The following is a 25,473-nucleotide window of genomic DNA, read 5'->3' on the forward strand; positions in this document are numbered from 1 at the left end:
TACAAGATTTTCCTCCATTATATATTAAAATAATGCATGTTAATAATCTAATAATAATGGGGAGAGGGGTTAGCCTAACGGCTAAGGCGCTCAACCTCGGACCTGGGGATCTGGGATCGAGTCTCGGTAACGACCCCAAAAAAAAACCCTGTGATTCTGGGCAAATCACTTAATCTCCCTGTACCTAAAAAAAAAAGAAAAGAAAGTGTGTCCTCATGTAACGTAACTGGTGCTATGTAAAGCGCTCTGATAACTGATTCGGTTTGGTTATAGTTCGCGCTATATAAAAACTCTGCAAAAAAAAAAAAATCTGTACATTTAACATGTAAATCAGTGATGAAAAAAATATACTTTTCAAAACAAATATAATTTTTCAGCTAGAAATCTATTGCACATAAATAACACACAAGGCCGATCGGGCTGAGAAAAATCAACACCAGAGTACCATGAACCTTTTTAAAAGAGATAAACTTGTCCATAGTTATCGACAAGCATCCACCAAAAATGTATCAAAAAATTATAGAATATTTGTGAGTTTAACAATCATTCTTTGGTGGGAAAGCACTGGAGTCTTATCCAAGCCCATGGTGAGGCTTTACTGCGGCTTATCTACCATAGCCTGGTAGCATAGCCTGGTAAAACTGTTCCTTTCACCACGCAGATAACAGGGTCGTACAATCTGAACCGGCCCACACAATGCCCATATAGTTTGTAACAACCCTACCACCTTACTCCAAGAGACAAGTCAGCTATCCATGCTGTCAGGTGCAAAGTTGCAGCCAAGGTTTCCTCTCCAATTGATCCAACTTTCCCAAGCAACCAAAGATGGGCATGGGCCAAGCCTGCAATGCTAGTAGGCTATGGCAAGAAGATTTCCCACTAAGGGGATTTCTCTTAGGGCACCCAGTTCATAGGGATGGGAGGCCAAGGCAGTAGAAGCAGTCACTGTCTCTCCAACTCAAGACTCATCCCTGGTCCCTACTTCCTTGTCAAGCGGGAGATAACAAAGCAAGACTGTAGCCACGGCATCTCTTGGCTCAGACTTTGAACCTCTGCACATTTCTGGGGACCTCTGGGGTCCATGATGGATGTGTCACAGAGCACCAATCTCCAGTCTGTTAGAACCTGGGTCAGAACACCCTTAACTCTGTTCTCCCGATCAGCACAATCAGCAGATGCCTATTACTCTACAGGGCCACCAACAGAGTACCCATACACTCCCACTAGCTAGACCTCACCACATCTTGCAAGCCTCGACTCCTAGACCCCCATCTACAAATGAGGTTATCACTGTCTGAGAAGCATTAGACATGTGAGTTTGAATCTGCCTGGTAGTCAGAACATGAATGGCACAAGTATTAGGCCTTATTGCTCTGCGTTAATGCAAGATAATGCAGGATTCTGTTGGGATCATTGGAGGAAACTTAAAACACCACTGCCATGTTGGTGAATGTCCATATGTCATTCAATTTGCATGACTCTTAACTTCATACTCAATTTTATTTAATCTTTCATCTTTTTAAAAATAAAAACGTTCCCCTTTTCTTAACTCATTTTCTAATTCCTCTAATTCCATGTTTGCTTATTTGCTCATACCTAAATACAAAATAGAGTGTTTAATCATGAGTTCCAAGCATGTTTTGGAGCATGTCTTGTTAGCCTTATTCCTTATTCCTTCCTTTAGTCATTGAGAAGGTGTTCAAGGTGGTATTCAGAAACACCTTGGGCTTGCTGACTTTGAGGGCCTCTTCATTTTGGAAACTTCTCACCATTTCTTAATCTCTTTCCTATTCAGGTGCTCCAGAATTTGGAACTTCTGTTTTAAGCTCATTGTATCTATATATTATTCATTAGTTGTGCTCATGTTCCCACATCAACTTTTTCTTTAATAAGTTAACTCTTTGCGGTTTTTTTTGCATTACTATATTATGGGAAAGTGTCTGTTAACAAATAATTTGCTAATTATTTACTGACCGCAATAATATATGTACTGGAAGCAAACTGCTGTTTTGTCGGAAGCTTGATAGTACCTAATATGCAGGCAATCTCCTAACTGATGACCTTTCACCCATTCAGTATATAATCGACTTGTATGTGATCTACTTGTTGCCGCCAACATCTATTTCTCATCTTTTGATTTTACAAGCACTAGTGTTATAACCCTTGTAAATTTTCTTATTTGGGGTTTCCCACCACAATCTGATATGCATTTTCCTAATACTTAAAAAAATGTTTAAAACATTGCAAGATACACTAAAGCAATACAGTATCAGATAGCAATATTCATCTGTTTTGTTGTTTGGCAACAACCACTTGTACATACATGTTCCCAAATAATTTGAATGGATGAATCAAGTTTCATCTAAGTCGGGCATTAGGACCTTTACATCATCCCCGCTTGTACATCTGAGTATTACATAGTTGGATCAGTTGTATACCTACAATTAAGAAACCATGCCCTCAGAAATAAGATCTAAACATCTATGCCTACAAAAATATTTGTAAAATCAGCATTAATATAAAATGCATATAGGTGAGATATCATAAAAGTTATAACATTGCAACAAAAAAAAGCTACAAGCTTTGCATGAATACCTTTTGCCTAAGCCGAGCATTTTTCAAACAATAAGCTATATTTGAAATATTATATCATATCAAAGCTGTTATATAAGACACTATCAGAAAAACTATTTATTATCACTATGTTTATCAAGAAGAGAAAACCATGAGGAGCTCCCGCCAGAAGCTCCCAGGGCAAGGGATCGCCATCGGCATAAATCAACCCAAAGGTCCAGCCATCATGTCCCCTCCTCTCCAGGAGCAAAGAGTGCAAGAGAACTAAATACTTGAGGTTAACAAAAACAAAGGAAAATCCAGAAACAAGATTCTGCAGGAGAAATCTCACTCAGGGTGCCAAAAGCACTGGTCCACTGTATAGCCTGCATCTCAGACTGCAACAACTGGTGTTTCCCATGCTACACTATCCCAACGACTGCCACAATTGGGGAGACAATGCCGGTCGACAGCACTGGCCCCCAGCACAGCCTTCTCCACAAACGCAAGATAGCAGAGAAACCCATATGGACCATCCTCACCAGGTCCCTGCCAAATGAGTCCTAGCGTGATCCTATTCTACTGTAGAGTTCCTACCAGTGACTGAGGTGACTGACTATGGTGAGCTCGCTAACCCATGCAATCGGTAGCAGTCCCCCAGCCCATTGCACTTAGCCATCACCCTGACATCCAGAAGTGCTCAAGAATAAGGAACACGGAGCCGCGCTGACACTGGGTTATTGCTCAGTTGTGCCCTTGTTGCGAGCAGGGTCCCACATCCCTCTTGCATGCCTCAGCTGGCCCCTGCTGCCACAGCTCAATGCCGTGTGCCCCACAACTGCAGAGTTGTGAAGAAGAGTGTCTAGCACACATTAGCTGGCCCCTGCTGCCTAAGTTCTATGCCACGGGTCTGCAACTGCAGAGTCGTGAAGAAAAGCTTCTAGTATGCGTCAGCTGGACCCGCTGTCCTTGTACTATGACGCATGTCCTATGACCACAGAGTCGGGAAGAGCAGTTTCTAGCTATTGGCTGCACCTACTCCTCCACCATTGGCCTCATCATTCAACTGCCAATAATACAGCCAGATAGCACACTAGACTTACGTGAGCTATGAGATCCTGACTACTGCTGCCTCATGTAATTAGTCCACTTTATGCCAACTGTGGCCGCATATACTAAGTCCACATCTTGGCAATTGTGACCTCATGTGATTCGTTCAAAGTATACTTGGCAACAAAATGGTGGACCGCTCCTCATTTTCTCACAACAAACAAACAAAGAAATTTCGCCTCTCTGAAAGTAAAGAAGGACTGAATTGCTATGCTCCCAGCTTCATTGTCACTTTAGAAGGACTCATCGCTTTTCAATCAGTTAAAACAAAGGACTTGCCCTAATTGGGTTGGCCGATAGTAAAGAAGGACTTAATAGCTACATTGGCAGGGAAAAAGGATCCTACGTCTCAGCACAACTAATGGCGGCCATCTTGTAGTGGTTCATTCCTGTTGTCTTCTATGAAATTCCGCTCTTCCAAATATGTAACTTAAGCGATATGGTCTTGCAACTATGGTCATATTTAAATCTGTGCCCGTCCTACCTGTCTTACCTCCTGGTAGCCAATCATAACACTTCAGTTCTCTGCATAGGCCACATTCTCCCTCACTCTCTAACTCTCTAGCCAACATATTATAGTCCATTGCAATCTAGCCCACAGTTCATACCCCTATGCCGCAGAGTTGCCACAATCTTCCAAAGGTTACATGGCTAGAACCATTCATAACTCCTATCTACATTTGACTCGATTCCTCCTAGTCTGGTGCTCTGATGATACCATCGGTACAGCCTGGGTATAGCACTCATGAAGACAACTCTCCCCCTCATCCCATGCCTAGCCCTAGCTGCTTGAGTAGCCTGCTTCCATCATTCCCACCTTCCTACTACCTCCACTCTTCCTCTGGCCAATTTGAAGCTTGTTCTTGACATAGACATGGATCCTTTAAGTATAACTGATGCCAAGTTGGAGCCATCAGGCTGCTAAGCTTATAAATCTACATTCCCCTGGATCTAAATAAAAAGTCTGCTAAGAACTTAACACAGACCCCACAAAGCTCATCCAGAAACTCATATTTCTGAACCCTACTTCAGTGTAAATGAAGGTGTTAGTAGAAGTGAACATATCCTATTCACAAAAAGATGAGCTCAAATGAGGAAAGCCTTGTGCATATTGCTCTTGATCTCTACAACCAGTTAAACTCAGCATCGTCTAAGTAGCCCCCTCAGCGGCTTACACAACCAAAGCAACCATCACTATTTACAATAATGGGACTACCCTCATCCAAACAACACATTGTAACCTAGAATTATGCAACAGCCTTTACTGTATCCACCCCGCTCAAGTCCTTCCTAACTCTGTGAGTAACACCAACTCATCTACATCTCCAGTCAGGTCTGCAACCCCACTGTTAATCGTCTTGCCAAACTTCACCCATGTCCCTCACCCAAATCAATCACTCCAGAGCACCTTAGCCTAGGAAATCATTACTCCTCTCTGAATATAACCCTGACCCCCTTCAGTCCTTAACCAAGGACACTCCCAAAGTCCGAACCCCCTATCCCACTCAGAAACCTGTCCCTAGCACCCCTTCTTACCCTGCTCTCAAGCTGCCCACCACTACCAAGCCTTCTGCTGTATGGCGTTTAAGATTCTGAATGGATTTTCACGATTCATGCCCCTATATAGGTACAATTCATGTTGCCCTTATATAGGCATAGAAATCAAGCCCTTATTTAGGCATAGCCCATGCAACCCAGATACATGCATGGCTACTTCCATCTGTTCACCAAACATCACAACTATTTCTTGGAAAACCAGCTTAAGCCGTTAGGGACTTCCCCTTGCTTGAATATTGGTTTCTCCAAGAACTCAGTTAGTTTTACAATAAACATCTATTCCTTAGGGGTTCGTTCGTGACGTTCATTTGCCCGACCTTACGTCAAACATGGCATTCCTAAACACCTTCAAGGTATAAATATACCTTCACTTGCTTTGGCAAAGCAGTGGTTGGGAGCAGTTCGATTACCTACTTGCCCGATGCAGCTCGCTACAGCAAGTGCCGAAGTAAGCTGACTCTCGAGCTGACACGCTGATCAGGAAGCTGCCCTCCTCTGCTGAGAAATCCAGCTCCAGTGTTTCTGACTCACCTTGCGGGGTGTTGGGAAATTGAGTCCTGGAACAGAGATACCAGACCTTCTTCATTCTAAGGTATGGAGCTGATTAGAACCTAGAAAAATCTTTGGTAGGTTCTTGGCAAAAACTAAACCTATGCTAAAGATTATACTTACTTCTTCCCTCATACTAGACCTAGGTTAGGTACATTGTGGTAGGCGTATTTTAGAAGCACCAGTTGAGTCTTTTAGCCTGTGTTATTTATGTATGTATTTTTATATGGCTTACAAACCATACAATGCTATTACAGTATTATTTTATAATACTATTCTCGCTGTACGCATTATACTTTGCATTCTGTCTTACGATTTTAGAAGTTCACCTGTGATGTATTCCTATAGGTTCTGTATCGATCCCCCTATTCCTGACCCTGTTCTGGTTAATAATTAACTAGCAGCCATCCCACGGTACAAAAAACCGTTATCTGATTAAGCCACACCACGGCACAGGAACGCGTTATCTGATTTGGTCATAACGCTTGCCATCTAATTAGGCAAGCACTATTCCTCCAGCCCCTGATAAGGCATACGGAGTTCTCAAAACAAATCAAACCTATGACAACCTGGGAAAATCCCTGCGGCCATTGTTTTGATTTCACCGAGAACTTCAGCAAAAGAATGTGCGAACGAGCCCGTTCATATGACATCCTTATTGACGTATCCATGTCCATCCTTACGTCAATCTCGGCACCTTACAGGTATAAATATTACCGACATTGCCTTAAGCAAACACACGCGGTGGTGACGAGATCGGAGCAGCGAGACTTGCCGAAGAGGCCAGCACAGAGTGGACCCCACTGGAGCTGCCCCGCCTTCCTGACGCGCTGAGAACGAGACGCTGCTTTTCTCCTGCCGAGAAATCCAGCTCCGGCGCTTCCAAGCAGCCCTCGCAGGCAGCTGGAATATCAAGACCAGAGACGAGAGATACCAGCCCTCAACCATTCTAGATCTCAGGTACAGAACTGAATAACCCCTTGCAGAGAATTATTGAGTCAGTCACTTGGCAAAACAAACTTAACTTAACCTGCTACTTATCTACTCCCGCCCACGTATAAGGCTTAGGTCAGGTACACTGGGGTAGGCGTGGTTAGAAGCACCAGTTGAGTACGATTAGTCAAATGTATATATGTATGTATCTATTTTATCAGTTTTAAATATCATATGGCTTAGAAACCATATCAATGCTTCTGCAGTATTATTTTATACTCCTGCTTTTATTGTATGCACTTTACTTAACCATAAGTATCGCAATAATATCGATTCATTTCTCTTGTACGAGAAAAGAGACTGATCAATAAATTACATATTTTATTGAACACACCCGTCTCTTCCTTTTCTCTACAATCTGGTGAAACTAAGAATGCACTGAACTGACTGAGTAAAATAAGTTGTCTTTTGTTTTCACACGACTCTAGAGCTACACTCTTGATTAGGGGAGAGCAAAGTTGTCATGTTCTATGGTTGTCAGAAACTAAATCCCTTCTTGTCTATCCAGGGAGGTTAAACTCCTCCTTGCCTATTCGAGAAAGTTTCTAGTGAACTCTGAGCTAGCTGGCAAAACCAAAAACTTTAAGTCTAATATCGTCAGTAGAAGACCTAGTTAACCTCTGTCCTAGGTCTATACTATTGAAGGTATTATTCCAATGCGCAGAGCCTATTGGGATAATAGGAACTACACTACATGGCGCCCAACCGTTTGGATAGGCGATAAAACTAACGCAAGACATTAGAGTAACTCAGTCGTGCTTTTTCACACAGAACCCCTTTTTTCCCATAATACTCCAAAGACGTCTGGAGTGGGTGAAAGGTCATATCCGCCAAACCTCGCAGGAGGAGACTCCTATGTATGGTTCTTGGTTTAGTCAACGTTGAAGGATACACTGTTCCAAAATATTGTGCATCTAATCTTTGTTTCCATAGAAACTTGATCTGCAAAGAAACAGAATAACCTTCCTGTCGGTAAAATGGTAGACAGTGATGAAGAAAGAGAGACAGTTAGACTAGCAGCTGAACTAATAGCAGCTGATAATACTCTGCTACAAAGTGACCCGGATATAATACTCATCCCGGTCAACATAAGAAAATCTATAACTTTAAAACTTATAGAAAATGGACTGACATCGAGAGGTGGTACAGTCATATTCGTAATTGAGGCACACGAATATCGGCAGACAGAGGTATTCTATTCATGGATAAACTTTCCAGCAGCAAACGGTGTAACAAAAGAATTCCACTATTATAAAATAGAGGAACCACCGGATACCTACACTCCTTTCGAGGAGGTGGAAGTACCACTCAAATTCCAAGAGCACCTGCTCTTGTTTAAAGGCGCCCTAAAACATAATAATCACATCACCAGGCTCGGTACACTAGGTAGACCAGGAGCAACGTGGCCGGTCCTAGCCGGATATACACCACATCCAGACATTGAAGAAATGTCTGCAGCAGAGCTTTTAATACAGCTAAAACAACTAATAAAAATACATAGACAATTAGTCCAATATGTAATGCGGACTTCAACAGTCCAACCAGCAAGTAAAATTCCACAGCTGAACCCTCATCAGGGTAACACAAATAAAATTACACCACAGAACATACAGTCCTGTCTGGGTAAAGTACCCGCAAAACAGGAACAAATACCCTTCTGGCTAGCACAAAAAATCACTCAAATAGAGGCGGTGTTTCCAGACACCACCCCTGTAGAAAAACACAGGATTCTGACTATCTGTCTTCCAATGGGAATCGCACCACACGTGGAAGACTGTGACACTTGGGGTACAGTCTTTGCTTCCATATACACAAAAACACATGGTGTACCATCCATGTCAGTAATACCAGATGTGCTAAAACAAATTCAAGATGAATATGGTCCAGAACCCGCCTTAACTCTTGGTATGAAATTACTGAAAGACTTCAAGCAGGTCTCGGCTATATTATTAGCCAACATAAAGGGAGAAGCAGCAAACGTGGCGATCCGCCAAAGGTTAAAAGAGACAGATATAGCAGACCAACCAACTGAAATTGCCAGAATCATAGAGAAATCCTATGAAGAACTAGGAAGAGATAGTCTGGGTGGAATACCGGTAAAACCTCAACTGATTGAAAGTCCTGAAAAGGTATTTATTAAAAATAATTTAAATACTCAAAAAAAGAGCTGGGATGGAAACAAACAATCCAATCCTAAAGAAAAAAGATTCCAGTCCAGAGGAAGGTCTCCTCGGCGGAGAGAAAGATCTCCGAACCAAGGACGCAGGTCTCCCCAAAGTGAGCCCTCTGGGAAAAAATACAACCTTAGAAATAGGGATAATATAAAGAAACCTGATAGATATCAAGATAATGATACACGTCCCTCTCAATCTTTTCAGACTTCCTCGCAGAAATCGGAAATAAGAGGACGATCAGAACACAGGGAAGAGCACGTCAAGTCCAAAGACAAGGAACCTGCTCATCCAAATAAAAAGTTACAATTTCCAAAAAAGAAGGTAGCCAGTATTAAAGTAATCAAAGATGCCGAGAATACTGAGAACACAGCTGAAAAACGGAGAATGGGCTTAGACAATGCTAGACAGCGCAGCAGAAGTGAGCATAGCTCGCAAAGTCCTCATGAATCATCTGGAGACAGTGGACACGAATGAATACATTCAGGTGGAAACTGCAGACACCAGAGTTAGCAAACCTCATAAAATATATGAAATTACATTGCGTATAGAGAGGGATAAGACTAGAAAAATAAGGGGACTATTTTGGGATAATCTGTCCAAGGGCTATGACATCCTTCTAGCTGAACGAGACTGGCCTCCAGAGTTTGTCATGGAGTGTCCTCATGGCGAAGAAATAATTATGCCTGCCTTCTCAAATCACATTCCAATTCATAAAAAATATACACTTGCTAGAAAGTGGGCAGTAGCTCAAGCTCCTGCTCTATATAAAAATCATGTAGGATGGGATGAGGACTCTCCTCCTCACAAAATCCAGTTAAAATCACAACCTACTGCACAGAGGCAGTACCCAATTAAGCAAGAAGCTAAAAAACAGGTAAAAGAGATCCTAGATCAACTTGAATACCAGGGGGTGATTGAAACTTGCACCTCACAAATGAACAATCCTTTGTTTCCTGTCTCCAAACCAGACAACTCATATCGTCTAGTTTTGGATTACAGACACCTTAACTCATGTTGCAAAACCTTTGCAGTGCAAAACTCGCATAGTGCTGCACTAATGAATAACATAGTGCGCAAAAAATACAAAACAACATTAGACATCTCTAATGGGTTCTTTTGTCAAAATATAGCACCAGAGAGCAGATATTTGACTGCGTTCTCGGTAAATGGCTCGCAAAAAAGTTTCTGCCGTTTACCCCAGGGGCACAAGAACAGCCCAGGATTATTCTCAAAGAGAGTAACAGAATTACTACAAACATACGATGACGAGGCATTATCATATGTCGACGACATTTACCTAACAGATGATGACTTGGATACTCACTTGAAGAGAGTGAACACCATAATACTTGGGTTCGCAGCAGAGGGTTACAAATTCAACTTTAAAAAATCAAGAATTGCCCATCTAACAGTCCTGTTTTTAGGATATGAATTATCAAGTGAAGGCAAAAGCCTGGCTGACAATTTCCTAGAGAAATGTGTGGTACTCCAAGCTCCTAGAACACTAAAAAACTTACAATCAATTCTAGGCTTCCTAAATTTCGGAAGAACATACATTGCAAATTACGCAGAAAGGGTCAAACCCCTTTATGATCTAATAAAACCAGATTTTAAAAGAATCAATTGGACTCAAAAACACACAGAAATTTTGAGATCTTTACAAACAGACATGTTAATTAAAACAAAATTAGAAACACGAGTCATCCCAGGAAGATGCAGATTCACATACCTGACCTCTAATGAGGGAGAAAAGGTACCAATTGCATACAAATCACACTTGTACACAAAGGCTGAAATGAAATTTAGTCCAACGAAAAAAATTCTGACCGCGGTACAGACAGCTGTAGCAAAGGAGCGGGCCCTAGCACAAGGTAAACGAATAATCATCGTGACACCGATACCAGCCCTGGAGGCGGTAACAAAGGCAAGCATTCCGAATGCTAAAGCACTCCATCCAAGGTGGATACAGTGGGCTAATTCTCTTGCTGCAACAGACGTGGTATACGAATTTGATCCCAACTTAAAAACACAAGAATTTCTCCAATACGAATTTGAATGTCCTCCGGCAATCGAAATTCTGCCTCTAGAACATTACGGCTGTATAATATATACAGACGGGTCAGCACAACCCGCAGTAGGGGGTAAACAAGCTTACAGTGCTGCGAGCGCGATTGTTAAAGGTCGCTGGCACGAAGGGAAATTTAAACCAGCGGTCACTAAAACACAATCTCTAGGAGATTGTACAGCTCAGCGAGCTGAACTACTGGCATTCAAGATGGCGCTTGAAAATACCGATCGAGAATTCCCCACACTCATAGTGTGCGATTCGTATTATTGCGTTCAGTCTTACAATGAATACTTGCAGATCTGGCTTCAGAATGGTTTTAAGGATGCAAAAGGAGGCACAATCAAGCATAAAATGCTTTGGGAACAAGTAGTTCATTTGCAAAAAGAACTACCAAAGACTCACGTGATACATACACTGAGTCATCAACGTGATGGCGTTCACGTTGCAGGGAATTCATTGGCTGATGAGGCCGCGAAGGCAGCTGTGCAAACGGCGTCCGTAGCTGCCATCACCCGGTCAAAAACAAAAATAGACAGCGACATATTGCAAGCTGTCAGCGCTACAGAAAAAGATTCGATAAAAACACTCCAGAAAGGCTTTCCAGTGAAGTACTCATATATAACTGATACAAACAATGTTCCGTTTGCTCGAATCCCTGGAGTGGGGGATAGGGCAATTCCAAACATGGAACATAGGTTAGGACTAATCATAGCGGCACACGAAGGACTTGCTTCTGTACATGCTGGCGTCTCAGCCACAGTATCGTTATTAAAACAGAGATACTGGTGGCCACAAATGAGAAGACAAACACGGAACTATGTTCTAGAATGTGAAATATGTCAAAAAATGAAAGTATCAACAGTGAGACGACCAGCGCAGACGCCCCTTCTATTCTCGGATAAACCATTAGCCTGTGTTTACCTGGACCACTGTGGTCCCTTACAAAGGGATGGTAACTATAAATATATCTTGGTTGCAGTGGATTCATGCACGAGATTCATATGGATGTGGCCCCAGCGATCGGCTGACGCCAGAACTGTTATAAAAGATTTGCGAGTCTTTATCGGCACATACGCAATTGGCATGCTGCATTCTGACCAGGGTCCTGCTTTTAGCTCTAGAGCTTATAAGGAGGCTATGACCAGCATGGGCATTGCATTGCGGTACTCTTGTCCATTTCATCCCGAGGGAAACGGAATCGTAGAAAGAAAAAACCGTGACATAAAGCAATCTATAACAGCGAAGGTATTAGGTTCGGGAGCTGGGTGGGTCAAACATCTAATAAGTGTCCAACGTAGTTGTGACGGGGTGGGTAGCACCGGGAAAGAAATTGAGTCTGTAGGCTGGAACAGTGCTTTTAACAATGGCTTTATTTTTAAGTAGGCTTTCTTTCTCCTGTTAGAATGTCTTATGCGGGCGAACTCATCGGTCTCCGTCCTAACGCCCTTCGGGAACACAGGTAAGTCCAGGGCGGTTCTGCGACGTGTAGGTGTTACTGCCGCCAGAACGTCGGGGTCGCCGTCGACCTCCAGCCGGACTCCGGGAGAGCACCACCGGAAAATGAAGAAGAAAAAAAAAATATCTCAGGAGGAGTGTTTAACTCACACTCGTAGGGGGTAAAGGAGTGAGGGATTAAGTGCCACAGTGTACTATACAGGTCGAGGTGACGGAGTGCCCGTGAGGAAGGGGTGCAGGGAAACGCAAGGCGGCATTCAGTGAGCGGTTCATCCGCTCCAACCCGCCCAGCCCGCTACCTTGCCCCGTACCTTGGTCAGCCACGCTCCTCCCGTGGGCGCCTGGCAGGGCGACTCGCGGAATCGTTGGCCTCCTGGCTTGACGTTTTCTGTCGATCCGGTTCCTCTCCGACCCGTCTCCAGCGTCTTCTCCTCACTGCAGTCCACCTCCGGGAAAGCGTTCTCCGGCGTCTTCCGGGTTCCGCCTTCTTTTGTGGTGATCAGCTCTTCCCTGGGCGGAGTTGCTGCTACGTGGCTGTCGGCCTTAAAGGTACAGAGTCCGGTCTCAGTCTCTCCACCCCATGGGTACGTGAAGTCCGGGCTTGCCCACTCCTCTTCAGGCACTGAAGTGTTGTGCTGGAGGGGGCGAGAAAAGGGCAGTAAAGGTACAGCTGACCACCAGTCTTGTGTAGTCCTTCCCACGTCCTTGTCACCCTCACAGGGGCTACCCGCCCTGCCACAGTAGTCTAACTAACCTGCCAAGAAATTCTCTGAGGGGATTCAGTCCGTACGAATTATTGTTTGGAACTAGAATGATGGTCTTAGATCTTGACAGTCAGACTTCAGTGGTTAAAGAAAAAAGCTTTGATATCAAAGATCGTTTGGCTATTTTGCAGGACTTAAACGAAACAAGGAAAGACCTGAGCAACATAAAGTTGAAACAACAGCCAACGACCACTGAAGAAAAACCACCTGTCCCAGCAAGAACTGTCTGGATTCCAAAAGTCGGGTATCTAGTCAGAGAAAAGATCGCGGTAAAGAAGGAATTTGGGCCTTCTTACAGAAAAGCAGTTCCTGTCTTGTCTATCAAGGGGACAAGATCAGTAGTACTACCGCCCCTTGCTGGTAAAAAGGAGAACAGAGTTGTAACAATCGACCTGATAAAACCACAATCATGTGGCCGATAACGAACAGTAGGCCGAGTGGACTCCCGATAAGTAGCAGAACACCAAGGTTTGCTACAAACACAGAGGTTCAATCTAAGAGGCTACTCACATTTGAAATGCCAACAGAACAACAACAAGGACTATGCAACAATGCTATGGAACTTAAACCTCTAAAAACCCAAATAAAAACATTTAGCAGAGACACACCAATCTACAATGAAGTAACAAATGACTATGCTGCTGCAACAAAACACAATAATAAAGCAAACAGCAATCCTGAAACAATAAGAACAATAGACAGAACGGCATCGGGTTACTTCATCAACTTCAATGATTCATCTGAAAACCTGAGTGAATCAAAGGAACAAACATCAACAAAAACCTATAAAGACAAAGCTAAGGAACTTTTTCAACATCTGAAAGAAACCTATCTGATTTCTCCGTGGATTGAATTCTGGGTAGCCTTAGGTGTACTTAACCTCATACTTTGGCTCATCATGGTACTATGTTTGGGACACTTCATTGAGGGAAAATATGCTAAAATGGACACAGCAAGCCGGAAAATCAACTTGGTCCTCAAACCACACACGTCTTCACACGTCGAGAAAAGAGAACTTTCTTCAGTCAACTTCACAGCCAATCCTATACCCGGTGGGGTAGCATGGGACAATACTGATTATGAAATCTATGGTCCGGTTGAAATCCTGAAGTATCCACATCAAATCAAGATCTCATTGAGTGACTTTGTAAAACCAAGCTCAGTTGCTGATGATTGGGACGTTGAAAGCATTAATAATATGATGTCTGACCTAGTGATGTCTGCTAAATTTACAAAACATGATTATTTGCAGGGTTCGTCTAATTATGATAAAATGTTCTGCTATAATCACTATAGTAATCATTATCTGCATAAATCTGCACAACCTAGAAATGTTTTAAATTATAATCAATGGGAACACTGTGCAACCCCTCCAAAAGGTAGCTCAAGAACTTTTTATGACAAATATTCATATTTTTCAGGGTTCAACACAAGTAATGCAGAAACATTTTATTTCAAATTATCAAATAAGACAGGTACAAAGACCATGCTTACAAACACTAAATTGATATATTCAGACTCATTTTTTGAGCAAATGAGTACATTTGGTTTTGATTACTGGGACAAAAATGTTGAAGTAAAAAGTGTTTGGGGTACAAAGGAATGGCAAGTACAAGGTATAGAATCATTGTTTAGAGCCTGCATGATCCCAGAACAAATTATATTTTTGAATGACACTGTCCAACAAACTACCTGTCTTGGCCTAGCCAAAATCAAAGACTTAAACAAACCGTCTATTCCAAAGCCAACAATGAACGGTAATATATCTTTAGATGAGGAGATAGACGTAAAACATATATTAAGCCAAAACAGAACACATCCTGATTGGAAACAGTGGTTGATCTGGCCCACAGATACTAATAACTGTCAAGACAGATTCCTGAACAAAATCCAGGGGTTCAAATTGACAAGGCCAGACCCTAGATATTCCCAAAGACAACACCCAGGGATAATTACCACGTACAGTGTGGGCAAGCTCTGCCTTCAATGGCTACAAACATCCACGCTGGCAGAAATTAAGCAACACCTGACTTTACTTACTGATGGTGCTGACTTGCGTGATTTCATTATGGGACCGCGCAAACAGCGTCAAAAACGCTTCATAGCAGCCTCTGTATATGCAGCTTATAACGAAGCCTGGAAAATAACTCAAATTGAAACATCAGAGAGAATACGGGAAATTGACCGTATAAATTTGGAAAAATCACTTTCTGTAGTGGACAATGGGTTAATGACTCTGTCCTCCAGAATATACTCTTTGGACAGCATTGTGTCTTCAGCAATCGACATAATATCGCAAGACTTACTGTTGTTACAACACGGTCAGTCCCAATTGCGTTCTATTGTACAGCTTGGCTGGACGTTACAAAATCTGCGTTCAGGCTATGTGCCTTGGCGTTTAATCAACACAACGTCACTATTCAATATCTTTAACCTCACTGATAAACAAATCAGTATGGCACAGAAGGGTGCTGATTATACAATCCTGAGCATTGAGAAACTCGAGAGATTACCATTGACAATGTCAGAACGACCTGTCAGTGAATGGATAATACATGGAATAATTAATATTCCAATATCTACTTTCAGGTTTCAATACTGCCAAAAATATATACAGGCTGGCATGTACGAAAAATTGGGTAAAGGGTACATTAAGTCAACATGGAACTTGGCCTATTCACATGCTTGTGTCAGTAATAAAGGCCGGAAAGTGTTTCTTAGTGGCAATAATTGTGCCATGTCACTAAGCGGTACACTTCTGTGTATTGGTATTAGTTTACACGGAGCCTGTGAAGGGTCCTCGAATAACCTTTCATGTCACCAGCTAGGCACACCTGCGACACAAATAGAACCATTCTTTAGGAGACTATCGAACGGGAGTTACATTATAATTGTAGACCGCAGATGTTGTAGCTTGGTGCCCGGAATACCTTATCTCATAAGTACGACTGCGAAGGTCATGTGCTGTGAACGAGTATTGTTCGCCAGCGCAATGCCAGACAGGGAGGCAAGGTTATGGCCGAATTTGAAAATTGCTTCCATTCGAGTTGATACTTTAAGCAGAATGAAAACAGTGCTCCTTCAGACGCCGACCAGGCTCACGTCATCAAAAGAAACGTATGATCTCCAAGTTGCAAGGACAACGGCAGAGATTCATTCATTGTTATCAACTAATTCCCCCATACATTTTGCAGAAATCCTGAACGAAATCTTAAATATTTCTGATACCAGTGGAGTCTCAAATGTATTTAAGACAGTGTTTTCGGGGGCTTTAACACCATTTAAAGCCATTCTGGGTATTTTTCCGGACTTTGTCCATTCCATCTTTGGTGGACTTCCGCTCCTTTTGGGACTAGTGGCAGGAATCCTATTTTTGATCCTGTTATTTCGCTATGGCAAACCGTGTCACAGACAAAACACCTGCGACAAGGGAAGAAACAATCCTAGCCATTGGATACCGGGACCGGATATCTAAAATCCTTGGACTGTCCCGGCTTAGAGACCTGAACATGACTTGGTTTCTTTCATTTAGACCAATGTGGCAAAGCTGTGTTTTACCTGTATTAAGGTGCTTGCTATGCGGAGAAGAATGCGTGTTGGACACCTGTCTGACGCTACAATCGGATGCGCCAATGGATGCAGAAACTTTGTTGGGTCCGGTTACGGCTCATGCATTGTGCTGTCCCCAGCGGCTACCAATCCTGATGACGGCATTCGTGGAGACTTCACCACTATGATTGAGGGGTAGTGAGGTTCAAGATGAAAGCAGCATCGATCAGGTACGACCTTCTGTCAGCTATGCTGATCGAAACATCAATGAAGGCAATCATGCTCATGAATGCATGGTAACATCTTTTTCCGAGTTAATGGAACTTTCACAGGAAGCTGTTGACAGCTTTTTCGAGAGTCTAAATGATATGATGTTCTCACCAGAGCAGAAATAATGGCTTTTGAGCAAGCTAGCACACGGCGTTCCCAACACACTGAATTTGGCCTTCAACTTTGATAATAAAGTATTGTGAACAATTTTTCTCCAGTTTACGGACAGCGGAACATAATTTTTCAGCGGCCCCAAAATATGTTGCAATTTTTCGGGACACTTATCTTCTGCTTAAAGTAGAAACTATTCTTGGAGAACTAAAATTCTATTTTATTAACTTTAAGGACATTAGCTGCCCTCTGGCATGTTCAAATATATTTTATTTTGTGATGAAATGGTCTCGCATTTTTTTCTTCTGTCTTAAGAGCCATTTCATGTGTAATTTTCATATTTTATTAATAATGATGTATGAATATGCGTAATTTATTTAGCATTGTTATACTGCTTGAGTGCATATAATGCATATATATATCTTTTCGTATATTTCATGGTTTCAAAATGCATATGGATGTATTTTGGGGTGGTACGGTATACACGTGCTCTACTAGTATATTTACTATGCCTAGATCTTGAAAATATGGACATAGTCTGCGTGGAGTGGGTGTGATGTATTCCTATAGGTTCTGTATCGATCCCCCTATTCCTGACCCTGTTCTGGTTAATAATTAACTAGCAGCCATCCCACGGTACAAAAAACTGTTATCTGATTAAGCCACACCACGGCACAGGAACGCGTTATCTGATTAGGTCATAACGCTTGCCATCTAATTAGGCAAGCACTATTCCTCCAGCCCCTGATAAGGCATACGGAGTTCTCAAAACAAATCAAACCTATGACAACCTGGGAAAATCCCTGCGGCCATAGTTTTGATTTCACAGAGAACTTCAGCAAAAGAATGTGCGAACGAGCCCGTTCATATGACATCCTTATTGACGTATCCATGTCCATCCTTACGTTAATCTCGGCACCTTACAGGTATAAATATTACCGACATTGCCTTAAGCAAACACACGCGGTGGTGACGAGATCGGAGCAGCGAGACTTGCCGAAGAGGCCAGCACAGAGTGGACCCCACTGGCGCTGCCCCGCCTTCCTGACGCGCTGAGAACGAGACGCTGCTTTTCTCCTGCCGAGAAATCCAGCTCCGGCGCTTCCAAGCAGCCCTCGCAGGCAGCTGGAATATCAAGACCAGAGACGAGAGATACCAGCCCTCAACCATTCTAGATCTCAGGTACAGAACTGAATAACCCCTTGCAGAGAATTCTTGAGTCAGTCACTTGGCAAAACAAACTTAACTTAACCTGCTACTTATCTACTCCCGCCCACGTATAAGGCTTAGGTCAGGTACACTGGGGTAGGCGTGGTTAGAAGCACCAGTTGAGTACGATTAGTCAAATGTATATATGTATGTATCTATTTTATCAGTTTTAAATATCATATGGCTTAGAAACCATATCAATGCTTCTGCAGTATTATTTTATACTCCTGCTTTTATTGTATGCACTTTACTTAACCATAAGTATCGCAATAATATCGATTCATTTCTCTTGTACGAGAAAAGAGACTGATCAATAAATAACATCTTTTAATGAACACGCCCGTCTCTTCCTTTTCTCTACAATCTGGTGAAACTAAGAATGCACTGAACTGACTGAGTAAAATAAGTTGCCTTTTGTTTTCACACGACTCTAGAGATACACTCTTGATTAGGGAAGAGCAAAGTTGTCATGTTCTATGGTTGTCAGAAACTAAATCCCTTCTTGTCTATCCAGGGAGGTTAAACTCCTCCTTGCCTATTCGAGAAAGTTTCTAGTGAACTCTGAGCTAGCTGGCAAAACCAAAAACTTTAAGTCTAATATCGTCAGTAGAAGACCTAGTTAACCTCTGTCCTAGGTCTATGCTATTGAAGGTATTATTCCAATGCGCAGAGCCTATTGGGATAATAGGAACTACACTACACACCTCTTGCATTAGAAAGAAGACTGTTCAATAACCTTTTATTGAAAACGCCTGTCTCACTATTTCTCTGCAACTCTGTAGAAACAAAGCATGCATGATTGACTGAGTAAAATACTTATCTATTGTTTCTACGACTCTGAAGATATTTTCCAGTCCTAGGGAAACATAGTTGTCATGTTTAGGTGGTTGTCAGAAACGAATTCCTTCTTGTCAATTCGAGAACGTTTCTAGTGACCGTTGAGCTAGCTGGCACTCCCAATTATGTTTAGTATATTTGATAGAGACCTACTAACCTAAGTCCTATGTCATATCTATTGGATATATTATTCCTATGCGTAGAGCCTATTGGGAATATAGGAACTACACTACATGGCGCCCAACGTGTGGTAAGCCACTAATTTAACACTAGATACTAAAGTAACTCAGTTGTGCTTTTCTCAGAGACCCCTTTCTCCGTAAATACTCCAATAGATGCCTGGCGTGGGTAAAGGGATAATATCCGCCATAGCTGAGTAGAACGAAAATCCTATATATTAGCTTTTTGGTTTGTTCAACTTTGAAGGATACAGTGTTCCAAAATATTGTGTACCTTATCTTTGTTTCCTTTAAACTTGCTCTGCAAACTTTCAGTCAACAAAATGTCGAATAACGACAACAGCACCGAGAACGGTGGAGCTGCGGCTGAACCGACAGACGCAGCTCTATACTATTCAGGTTTCCAAGAAACTGACGCGGATGCTATAGGCATTCCTATGAATTTAAGGAAAGCCATCACTATACAACTTATAAAAAATGGCCTAAGATAGAGAGGTGGTAGGATAGTTTTTGTGATAGAGGCACATGCATATCACCAGACAGAGGTATTCTCTTCTTGGGTAGTCTTCCCTGAAGCAAATCCAGTAACACATGTGTTTCACTTCTACAAAGAAGATGAACCACCAGCGGAATACATTCCTTTCGAGGATATTAAAATTCCACTAAATTACCAAGAGCATGAGTTCTGGTTTAAAGGCGCCCTAAAACATATAAATCACCAGGCTTGTCCACTAGGTAGACCAGGAGCAACATGGGCGGTTTTAGCCAGCTATACTCCACATCCTGAAATTAACAAAATGACAGATATGGAACTACGAGCTCAACTCAAAAAGCTAATCAAAATCTATAGACAATTGGTTCAATATGTCATGGGGACTCTTTACAGTCCAACCAGCAATAATGATTCCACAGCATCCCCCCCACCAGGGGAACACAATTAAAATTACACCACAGACACTACACTCGGTCGTTGGTAAATTACCGACAAAACTGGAACAAATTCCATTCTGGATAGCTCAAAAAATTACTCAAATCGAAGCAGTGTTTCCTAATATTACACCTCATGAGAAACACAGTATTTTTACAGTCCGTGTACCAATAGGGATCGCACCACACCTGGAATACTGCAACACTTGGGGTACAGTCTTTGCTGCAATCTACACTAAAACACATGGTGTTCCATCTATGGCGGTAATACCAGACGTCCTGAAACAAATTCAAAACGAATACGGGGCAGAGCCTGCTATAAATTTGGGTATGAAACTACCGAAAGATTTCAAACAGGTCTCAACAATAATATTAGGTAATATTGAAGGTGAAGCAGCATCCGTGGCGATCCGCAAAATGTTAAGGGAATTTGATGTAACTGAGCAACCACAAGAACTGGCCAGAATAATTGAAAAATCCTATGAAGAATTAGGCAGAGACAGTCTGGGTGGGAAACCAGTTAAACTCCAACTGTTAGAAAGTTTTGAAAAGGTCTTTACTAAAAACACTCCTACTCCTTCTAAAAAGAAGTGGGAAAATATTAAACAAACTTCTAAAGAGAAGCACTCTCAATCCCGAGGTAGGTCTCCTCAAAAGGAGCAATCTTAAAGGAGGTATAACCTCAGGAATAGGGATAATTTGAGAAAACCTGATAGATATCAAGATACTGATACACGTTTCTCTCGTACCTTTCGGACTTCGTCACAGAAATCCGAAAGAAGAGGACGGTCAGAAAACAAGGAGGAACGTGTGAAGTCCAAAGACGATCAACACATTCAGAAAAACAAGAAACCTGAATTTACCAAAAAGAAGGTAGCAGGTCTAACATTCAGACATGCCGAGGATCTTGAGGACACAACTCAAGAACGGGGACTGGGCTCAGACAATGTTGGACAGCGCAGCAGAAATCACCATAGCTCACAAGAACTTGAAGGATCATCTGGAGACAGTGGACTTGAATGAATTCATTCAAGTTGAAACTGAAGATACTAGGGTTAGTTCTCCACATAAGTTATATGACATAACACTCCGGATGGAGGGAGACATACTGAGAAAAGTGAGAGCACTCTTTTGGGAGCGACTTTCTAAGGGTTATGACATTCTTCTAGCTGTACAAGACTGGCCACCACAAATTGTCAGCGAGTGCCCACATGGCAAAGACATCATTATGCCAGCCTTCTCCAACCACATTCCAATTCATTTAAAATATACTTACACCAGGAAATGAGCAGTGGCCCAAGCTCCTGCATTATATAAAAATCATGTAGGATGGGATAAGGATTCTCCTCACCATAAAATCCAGTTGAAAAATCAACCAACTGCACAAAGGCAGTACCCAGTTGAGCAAGAAGCTAAAACACAGGTAAGGGAGATATTAGATCAATTTGAATACCAAGGGGAAATTGAAACATGCACCTCATCAATGAACAATCCTTTGTTTCCTGTCTCCAAACCAGACAATACATATCATCTAGTTTTGGATTACAGACATCTAAGCTCTTGTTGCAAAACTTTTGCAATACAAAATGCACACAGTGCAGCATTAATGAATTACATTGTGCATAAAAAATATAAAATCACATTAGATATTTCTAACAGTTTCTTTTCTCAAAACATTGCACCAGAAAGTAGTTATTTGACCGCTTTCTCAATTATGGGGACACATCATCACTTCTGTCGTCTCCCTCAGGGATTAAAGAATAGTCCTGGGTTATTTTTAGCAAGGGTAACAGAGTTACTACAAATTTATGATGATGAAGCATTATCATATGTCGATGACATCTATCTGACAGATGATGACTTGGATAGGCACTTGAATAGGGTGAATACAATTATATTGGGATTCGCCTCTGAAGGGTATACATTCAATTTTAAGAAATCGTGAATTGCCCACCTCAACGTCCTTTTTCCAGGATATGAGTTATAGAGTGAAGGCAAAAGCCTGGCAGCAAACTTTCTAGAGAAATGTGCGCTGCTCCAACCTCGAAAAACGCGTAAAAATTTATAGTCAATTCTAGGTTTCCTGAATTTCGGAAGAACTTACATTCTAAACTACGCAGAAAGGGTTAAACCTCTCTACGAATTAATCAAACCTGATTCTAAAACAGTTAATTGGTCACAAAAACACACAGAAATGTTACGTTCATTGCAAACAGACATGTTAGCAACAAAACATTTGCAAACACACATAAACGTACGCAACTTAGTGATCCGAATCATTCCAGGACAATGCGGATTCACATACTTAACTTTTAACGAAGGCGAAAAAGTACCAATAGCTTACACATCACATTTGTACACACAAGCAAAAGTGAAACACACTTCAACAGAAAAAATTCTGACAACAGTTCAAACTGCAGTAGCAGAAGAGAGAGCCCTCGCACAGGGAAGCGCATTATGGTCGTTACACCTGTACCTGCCTTAGAGGCAGTGACAAAATCGAGCATTCCAAATGCTAAAGCTTTACACCCAAGATGGATACAATGGGTTAATTCTCTTGCTGCAACAGACGTTGAATACGTTTGTGACCCATATTTGAAAACACAAGCATTTCTACACTACGAACAAGAATGTCCTCTGCCTACTGAAATTCTGCCTCTAGAGCAGTATGAATGTATAATTTAACAATAATCAAAACATGACCGGGAAGTTCCCATTATTCTAAAGGACAAAATAGTACAAATCAAAAGAAGTTGCCCACAAAAACACTGTCGGATATCAAAATTATTTTATTTTCATATATTTAGATGAATAGAAAAGACATTCACTTATTCAAAGAAGATTATAAACATCAAACCCATTGCTTCCTCCGAGTGAGAGAGTTTTTTCTCCCTGTTTATATGATGATGGCTGAAGGTGTGTATGCTTGTGAGTATGAATGAGCTGTGAGAATTATGGTTACTGCTCTCAAGTGCTGGGCTAATATGGCAAAAGTAATCCGGATATATTAAATATTGGGTTTGATGTTTATAATCTTCTTTGAATAAGTGAATGTCTTTTCTATTCATCTAAATATATGAAAATAAAATAATTTTGATATCCGACAGTGTTTTTGTGGGCAACTTCTTTTGATTTGTACTATTTTGTCCTTTAGAATAATGGGAACTTCCCGGTCATGTTTTGATTATTGTTGAACTCCCTGGTGGGTTGTTCCCCTTTATCCTACTTAGGTTCAGGGTCCCTTGTCTGTTATTTATATTGAATGTATAATTTATACTGACGGATCAGCTCAACTCGCTACGGGGGGTAAACAAGCCTATACCGCTCAGTCCTCCACAGGGCTTGGTCGCCCCACTCACTGCTGCCGCTCCTGCCTGCCTTTGCCGCCTCCTGCCTGCAGATTCCTTCGCTCGCTGCCCGCTGCTCCTGGGATTTTCACGCTGCTCCTGGGAATTTCCTGCTGCTCCTGGGAATTTCCAGCTGCCCGCTGCTTCTTGGAATTTCCCGCCGCTGCCTCCCTGCGGCCCCGCCCCCCTGTGATTCCATTCGCCGCCCCGCTCCCGCCACCCAGCTGCTCCTCCCTCCCGGCTCCTTACTTATGACGCCCCCAGAGCGACCGCGCAGCGGACGCGCGCAGCGGGAGCGCCGATGGAGCGCCGAAGGTGCGCCAAAGGTAAGCCCGTCTGTGCCCATCCGCGCCTGGCCCGCGCCCAGCGCCAGGACCCCTGGCCCTCCCCGCCGAGACAAGACGACCCGACTGACCTACGACACCGCCACTCTCAACACACTCAATGCCGGCCGGACCCACGCCTGCTGCCGAGCCACCCCGAGACTCACCCACGGACCCTTCACCTGCTGCACCTGCAAGTTCACCTGCCTCCGAACCTGCCCCGCACCCGCCAAGACAAACACCAGCAGCAACCACCTCAAGTGCATCCTGATCAACACCCGCTCCGTCCACAGACACGCCATCGCCATCCCGGATGGGTACAAGATCATCAGGAGGGACCACATCAACCAGACCGGAGGTGGCATCGCCATCGTCCACAGGAACACCATTCGCATCACGACCAACGCCAACGACTCCTTCGCCGCAGCCGAACATCTCCACTTCCAGATTCACACCGACCCTAAGACGACCCTCAGAGGCACCCTCGTCTACAGACCCCCGGGACCATGCACACAATTCAGCGAAGACATCACAGACTTCATCAGCCCGCACGCCCTCCCCTCCACCGACTACATCCTCCTCGGGGACCTCAACTTCAACCTGGAGAACAACAAGGACCGCAACACCACCGCCCTGCTGGAAAACCTCGCCAACCTCGGACTCAAGCAACTGGTCAACACCCCCACCCACTACGCCGGCCACACGCTTGATCCCGTCTTCTCTTCCAGCAAGTACATCACCTTCAGCCACGCCACCGGACTCCACTGGAACGACCACAGCTGCGTCCACTTCAGCTTCAAAAGATCCACGACCCACCACCACCCGCAACAGGTACCTCACAGGAATTGGAGCAAGATCACCGCAGACCAGCTCACCACCTCCCTCAGCCAGAGCCCACCCGCCAACACAACGGACCCCAACGAAGCAGCCCGCAACTTCACACAGTGGCTGACCGCCTGCGCCGACGACCTCGCGCCACTAAAGAACCCTCCCAGCAGACCCAGAAGCAAGAAGGCATCCTGGTTCACCGACGACCTCAAGGACTCCAAGAAGACCTGCCGCACCCTCGAGAAAGCCTGGCTCCTCGACCGGACCACCGACAACATGACCGCCCTCAAACACGCTATCCGCAAGCACCACCAGTTCATCCGCACCACCAAGAAGAAATCCCTGAAGGAACGACTGGACAACAACGCCCACGACAGCAAAGAGCTCTTCACTATCGTCAAGGAGTTCTCCAACCCCAGCACCGGCACCAACGACATCACTCCGTCACAAGACCTCTGCGACTCCCTCGCCTCGTTCTTCCACCGCAAGATCGCCGACATCCACAACAGCTTCGGCGCCCCACCCACGCACCCAACCGTCGAACCAACGCCCCCCACCGCCACCCTTCGCACCTGGACCACGGTGACCACCGAAGACACAGCCCACACGATGAACACCATCCACTCCGGATCACCGACCGACCCCTGCCCACACCACGTCTTCAACAAGG

Source organism: Lissotriton helveticus, chromosome 6 (assembly GCF_964261635.1).
Source record: "Lissotriton helveticus chromosome 6, aLisHel1.1, whole genome shotgun sequence".
In the NCBI taxonomy this organism is placed as follows: Eukaryota; Metazoa; Chordata; class Amphibia; order Caudata; family Salamandridae; genus Lissotriton; species Lissotriton helveticus.